This window comes from Ornithodoros turicata, chromosome 1, assembly GCF_037126465.1.
Source record: "Ornithodoros turicata isolate Travis chromosome 1, ASM3712646v1, whole genome shotgun sequence".
Taxonomy (NCBI): domain Eukaryota; kingdom Metazoa; phylum Arthropoda; class Arachnida; order Ixodida; family Argasidae; genus Ornithodoros; species Ornithodoros turicata.
Genome location: NC_088201.1, coordinates 126,583,580 through 126,590,599, shown reverse-complemented (window position 1 = coordinate 126,590,599; position 7,020 = coordinate 126,583,580). Strand labels below are relative to the sequence as shown.

The window sequence follows — 7,020 nt, the reverse complement described above, 5'->3', positions numbered from 1 at the left end:
CACGTCACTATCGGGCGGTGAAACACAGGCGGTGTGTGGACCTTGTGAGCTGTCGGTTTCGGGCGCTTCAGTAGACAGTCGAGGCTTCTTATTGGCATACTTTTCCATTGTGCATGTCGTGTTAACGGACCCTTCTCCTAGAACAACGTGTCGAACAGAAATGGTCGTCGCGTCTGCCAGGCCGCGTTTCGCGGAACGCAAGGCCACTAACAAACGCGGCGCTTGCCCTCGCTGCTTGCTCGCATGGCAACGGTTGGCAAGGGGCTCCCGGCTCTGGAACCTCAGAAATCGCTGGTAAAGGAAAGGTGGAGGGTTCTTGACTTCACAGCCTGGTGGGGCGGGGGGCGCAATCCTGCCCCCGTTTTCTATGCTTATGCCTCCCGTATTCTCGGCGCAGCTGCTTCTTGCTCCTGCGTGGCCTGTAAATTTACAAAACAGCGCTGCAGGGTGAGCTCGAAAGGTTTGAGGTCTTTCGTGATAGGCAAACTATTTCAGTACAAGATCTTATGCATAGTCTCATCCAGAGCAGAATAACAGCTGCCGCGTAATTGCATGTGAGAACGATTGTCGAGAAGCTCGATTTTGCAGCAACACGTTTGTGAACTGACGGAAGTCCCGTAAGCAACGAGATTTGGCCGAGGCAGACCAACAATTAGGGACGACACAGACAAGTAAGCCTCAAACGCCCAGAAATTAACGAATGGAAACAACTCAGGGAAAAGAGGTGCTGGGAAAAGAGGTGCAGAGGGAATGGGAATAGCGTGGTTGGTTGTCCGTCCCCCCCCGTACTTGAGGCACTCAATGGCTCAAGGGAAACGGCGTGCTCGTGTGGTGTAGCGGTTAGCATATCTGACCGGAAATCAGAAGACCCAGGTTCGATTCCTGGCGTCAGCACCTCTTTTCCCTGAGTTGTTTCCATTCGTTTGGAAGTCCCTTCGCAGTGACGTTATTAGCACTGGGAATAGCAGCTTAAAAATACATTTTTATCAGTTCAGTTTGAAGTGCTTTTCTTCCTGTTCCGATGCATAACGTGTTACCTCACCCGTGACAGCGGGAAATGCGAGATCTCTGTGAGTTTCTTTGCACCGCAGAAAAATTCTTATAATTGTACTGTACCACTCGAACTAACAGTTTGCATCACATCATTGGTCGACGTTTCACACCTGGTTTCTGCTTGCTCAAGCGGTGTGTCGCATGTGGACTCGCATGTGGAGATGCGAAGCCCCGAAAAAAACCCCGGAAATTTTGTGGGGAAAACCAGTTATTTTCGGCTTTTTTCCTTGTCTCCGGAAAAATAGCCCAAAATTTCCAGGCGACAAAATTCAAAAATGTAAATTTTCGTGCCTTTGATGGGTTCCAACCCGCCAACAGTGCCTTAGGTGCCTCTAATCCGCCAACAACCACTAACTTAGAGCTCCGTCTGGCCGCTCCAAGCGATCGCCATCGCGTTCACATAATGTCGGAGTTCTGGTCGGAGTTGACGGGTTGTTCTAATTACCTATCGCTGAGTAGACAGCAGCCTCATGGGATGCTCTGCTCTGCATTTATGCCTAGAGGATGAACACTACTAAAGAGAAAGAAAGACTACTAAAGCTTCTAGCTCATTGTATGCTGTGGTTTGGCCGGCAATGCTTCGACTCAGCAGTAACCACGTTTGTTTCAATTCCGTCCAATTTTCGGGAAAAAAGAACCAAAAAACGTTCTTTTTTTTTTCGAGCGATTCAAAATTTCCGGAAATTTTGCATCTCTATGTGGACTTCTCGTTGGTGGTTCCACCAATCGTGCCTTCCAACATCTTGAATGCACTGAGGAAAGAAGAACATTATCTATTGATAATCATTGCAGAAAAAGCAAACATGCAAACTGAGACATAAGTTGCGCACGTAATTTCATATTCCGCGTTACACAGACGTGAAAAAATTTAAAGCGACCGGAAAGTGAATATAAACCTATCGAAACTTTATGTTCAACGAAAAGCTTGAACCTTCAAAAGTTCAAATATCAAAGAACTCTGCTGAAATCGTTGTAGTTTTTCTGTAATCGATATTTTCATGATTGCATGTCCAGGGACCTAGTAGGAAACCGAGCAGTCTGTCAACAATTGCATGACCCCGCGCCATCTGTCGAGGACGCATGTATTACGCGCACTTCCGGGCGCTAATCCGGCGAAAACGAAAATGGCAGTGGGCATTTGTGACCATGCACTTTCTACGTTGAGAATGTCGAGCCTCTTGAACATGAGTGTGCTGGAATTCCGCATTCGAGGACTATCGCTCACACATAACTGTTGTTCGTGCGTTAGCGTGGTGTAAAGTGTGTTCTTCGCAGCAGAAGATTCCTCGTCCAGAGATTAGTCGGAGTCACATTCGTCCTCAGCAGTAGCTCACCGTGCCGTGAACATGGACTGGTTTGTGAAATTTCCATGTATCAGGGAGAAGCACTTGTGTAAGCCGAAACAAGCGCTGTTTTTTCGTCGTGCAGGAGTTCATGTGTGAAATGCAAACCGACGGATACTACGGATGGATACTACGGTTTTTGCTGCCGAGAGGTAGAGAATGAGCGTGGAAGACTGACAATTTCATCAGAACTAACGAATATTTCGAAATACTATGCCTTGACACCGAAGTACTGCAAGTGTCTTTTACATACATCCGAGAAACCGAAGAGCATGGCAACATACACGGCAGCGCCGTGTGGTCTTTACGCGCTACTTGAACGGCAAACTGGACGGAAAACCCTTATTTCTGCAGGAAATTCCGTTATACCACCTGTCTTCCATTCACAAGAACCATATGGGGTGCTCCGAGAAAATACAATAGAAAGTACTCCACGGGACCTCGATCTGCGTCATGCATGCAATTAGGGATGTTTTCCCATCAGTTCGCAGACTTGTAGAAATGTTGATGTCAGCATATTATAATTACTAGTTTGTTCCTGGAGGGTTAAGTGACCTGTGGGCATAGATGTAGTTGTAGGTTATGCTCAAGTCTCAATTGTATATGTGAGGAGTAAGTACGATAATTTTCATCAGTGTCATTCAGCTGAACTGTGTTCATGACTTTTTAGTATACTTCTTAGTGACCACGTTTCAAAATGTCAATTAATATTTGAACCAAGATTGGGATTTAACACTTAATTAACTCTGTTTTGCTAAACGGAGTACTTGTAACTGATTCATTATCACGTCACCAACTAACATTTGTAAAGAAGGACTTGAGGGCGGACTTCAATTATTATTAACCCTTGATCTGGGTTCAAAGTTAACCATGCACTATTGGTGTGCATAGTACTCCAAAATGGCTAAATAATTTATTGCATAAGTTCTCTGTTACTGTAATTGAGATGTACTTTTGTAAAGTACTTTTGACAGCCCTGCAAATTGAAACTAGCTTCAGGGTACACTACAAATGCATCGTAACATTTGATTTAAATATAATATAAGAGCAGAAGCAACGTTTTGTCACAACTCAAACTATATCTTTCTTTTTTATTGTCCAGGGATTTAGGAAACAGAGTAGGACTTCCTGCCCTCTGATGTTTTGACGTACTTGATAGAGTTGTAAAACCTGCAACAAAATAAACAAGAGACATATAAACACTTTTGCCTTTTGCTTTGGAATTTAACAAGGTAGTTATATTTTACCATTTGTTCACTTTTGTGAAGTTGTGAAACACTTGTGTGTTTTTTCTCTGTTGGTGAAAAGATTACAGGAACAATAATGCTGCAGATCAAACAATGACCTGTCATCTTGATGAAGATGAGAACATTTCTTCAGGCATGCTAAGTGAGACAAAAGAAATGTACAATGAAGGTGGTACAAAAACAGCAAATCTCCGTCGACCAAAAACTTTATATATGTGGACGTTACCACATCGTGTAGTTTCCATACAAAAGTAGGACTAGGCAAGGTTGTTTGGTAGTTGTTGGTAGGTTGTTGGCATGTTGATGTACTATACCGTTATAACACATCAATATAGATGAGGGGCAAACACAGTAGACAGCGTGATGGCTGCAAACTCAAGTGAAGATTTATTCAACAGAACAAGAAACCGAAAGCATGAGTAGAGAAAGGCAGTGCCCATGCAGTGTATGGTGAACCACACTAATCTCTGAGAAGGTAGGATCGGAAGAGCAATAAAGAGAAATGACAGTTGCGTCCGAGATAGGGGTACTCTGCAAATTTAGGACCAATATGATGTGGTAACCTTGCATGGCTCGCTACAGCTTTTACACACACTGAACAATTCCAGTAGTGGGGCTTCAAAGAAAATGAACGTTTGCTGTTTCACTGGGCATTCAAGTGTAGAGGATGCATCGCTAGAAAATTAATTAGCGTTCCTTAGGCAAAGTCATAACTACATCTCAACAGGAAGTATTCTCGTACCCTTCAAACAAGCTAGTAGTTCTGATCGGTTTCTTCTACTCTTGTTGACGTCATACTAATGTTTTGCACCTGTACAAAGACTAAAAAAAATGTCACAAAGTCTGCAACACGTAACAAATCTAGTGCTTCCATCTGTGGACTTTGCATACTTGCTTTCAGCTATTTCTGTCATGTCAACTTGAGTGCCTGGATCACACACACACGAAGCAGTCTTGCGCCACTTCAACACTGGAAGGCCCCTAAAATTACATTTGTTGATGTTGACAATGTTGAGTACGAGGCAAGTAGGATAACATATTTTAAATGGAATACGTCATCGCTATATTATAATTTGTACATGTGTGACGCCTATACGTACCTAAGACGTTGTGTTGAACTCGTCACCTCGGTAAACCAAAATCACTGGGTACATCAGTGTGCTTCGTTACGTCTTCGCAATTCGCCTTCTACGGCTTATTCGTAGTCATCGGCAGCAAAATGAGCTCAGCTCACACGACACTACTGCTACATCTAATAATCGAGTGTTTCGAACCACATTCGTTTTCGCGCACTCTCCTGTTTAATCTTGTGGTAGAAAACGCCCGCCGCCGATGGTGAACGAACATGATTTTTGCATCCCCCAACACCTAAACTACACCAGGCATATGTAGGTCTCTCGAATAATTGACACAACAGCCACGAACATGTCATTCACTTATACTTTCTGCTTCGCGCGACCAACATCAACATGACCAGCCACGACGTAAACAATAAACGCGATAACACAGATGGCGCGGCGGATCGTAGCTCGTAGCGGCGAAGTAGCTGAATGCTTTATTAACGTAAAAGCTATGGAAGTGAGCGTCATTTTTAAAATGTCGTTTAGCTGTAAGATAATGTGCGTCAGCTTTGTTCTCTACAAAATTAACTCTCACGTGGTAACGGTGGACCAATCCCTGGGAGCCCTGGACCCGAAACCCAAGTTGCTCTTTTTCGCCGTTCGCTGCAGCACCGTTCATCTTCCGGCAATCTTCAAAATATTTATACGTAAAAAATATGCCGAATTGACAAGTAATGCTTTCTGTGTCTTATCAAACAACGATGTTGTGCACGATAGTGGGCAAAAATATGGGGGTTATTTTTCACTTTTCGGTCCCTTTAATATCTGTCATTCTCGCAGGGGTGACATAAATCCGCCATCTTTGTAACTACCCTCAAGCGGGTGCTTATTTCAAAAAACCGCCACCTTGTCCTGGTTGCACCTAATAGAAAATTTGCATTTGAAGGTCATGTGACTTGGTTTGCATGTCGTTTTGCCGCTTGTCGGCGTATTTCCATCGTCATAAAGCCAACAGATTAACGTATTTTTTCAGCGTAACTATGCGGGCTTTGTCCGCAACATGGTAGCCCATTTCTCCTCAGTTTAAGTACATCGCACCGGCTAAGTGTGTCTCGTGGTGGCCACCGATGATGAGGACGAGGATGTGCCCCAGCTGCCACATGCTACTGCGCTACGCTGCGTCAGTTCTACCGGCACCTTCCTAAAATGGGGCCACGTTGATCTGCTCAGTGGGGCATTCCATCATCGCCGGTCAAGGCTCGTATACAGGAAGACCACCGTGCTCTACAGTCTTAACGCGCGGTCGTCATCACATCCTTGGAATTTGTTAGCAGTACGAAGCCTTATGTGCAAAACTGCGCCTGCGAGAATATCGGATAAAAATAATTACCGTGGTGGAAAAACATCCAAAACGTCGCGGAGAAACAACAGCCGCTTTGTTTATAAACGGCTTGGCCGCCGATCACGGGCGCCGCCATCTTTATGGTCACGTGTGCCTTGACGTTTGCTGTGACGTGTGACCAGGACCTGTCTACTGCACTGCGTTCGCTCAGCACGCTTTCGTGTACGGAGCAATACATTGGATGCCACCCCTGTGGTCATTCTGCACGGGCAAAGCCCATGAAGGAGCTCCGTCTTTGATATACCTACTGATTCCTCACCTCTGACACTGTGTGACTTCGCGCAGAGTGCGAAAGTAAGTCCATAATAAGGCTGCCGTCATTTGCAAGGAGCGTGCCGAGAAATTTGTGAACTATGCAGTATAAAGCTGCACGTAACGGCACCCGTACAAAGGCTGCGGTTCACCTTTCCAAAATACAGATCAGTGTCATGACCTTCAAAGGCTAATGCAATGCAGCACATCCACTGCAATGATGCATAGCCGTGGGCAATGTGCACATGAACCAAAGTGTTCTCACCTGTACTTCCGTGTCAAGTTTTCGACCTTACTGTGAACTTTGCGCCTCGTTTTCTTTACTCCCTATGCATTGAGTTGTTCAGCAATCTCGGGATAGCGAGGCCGTTCCGCTTCTATCGACGGTTGTCCCCTATGCACGACTCTCAAATGGAAATTAGCGCCGTGGTTTCGTCGTCTGTCGATGCCTCCCTTGACGACTGCTAACCTTTCATTGTTCTTTTCGTCTTTGTTTGTTTTGCGAAAACTTAACAGTGTAATAGTCTAGAAACCACTAGAGCACGCCAACTATACATTCAGACAAAAGCGCGAGCGAAGCGGACGACACCACGGCTAGTCTTCAGGGTGCGAGGATACCTGTCCGAAAGAAGCTGCACAACAAAAACAGCACAGAGAGCGAA

The 7,020-nt window shown here is 45.0% G+C and overlaps 1 non-coding gene across 1 annotated transcript; it reads left to right on the top strand.

The window, feature by feature from the left end:
* The first annotated feature begins 822 nt into the window (after positions 1-822).
* Trnas-gga (transfer RNA serine (anticodon GGA)) lies at positions 823-894 on the top strand. Its single transcript has one exon. It is a non-coding gene; the product is annotated as a tRNA-Ser (tRNA).
* The last annotated feature ends 6,126 nt before the right edge of the window (positions 895-7,020 follow it).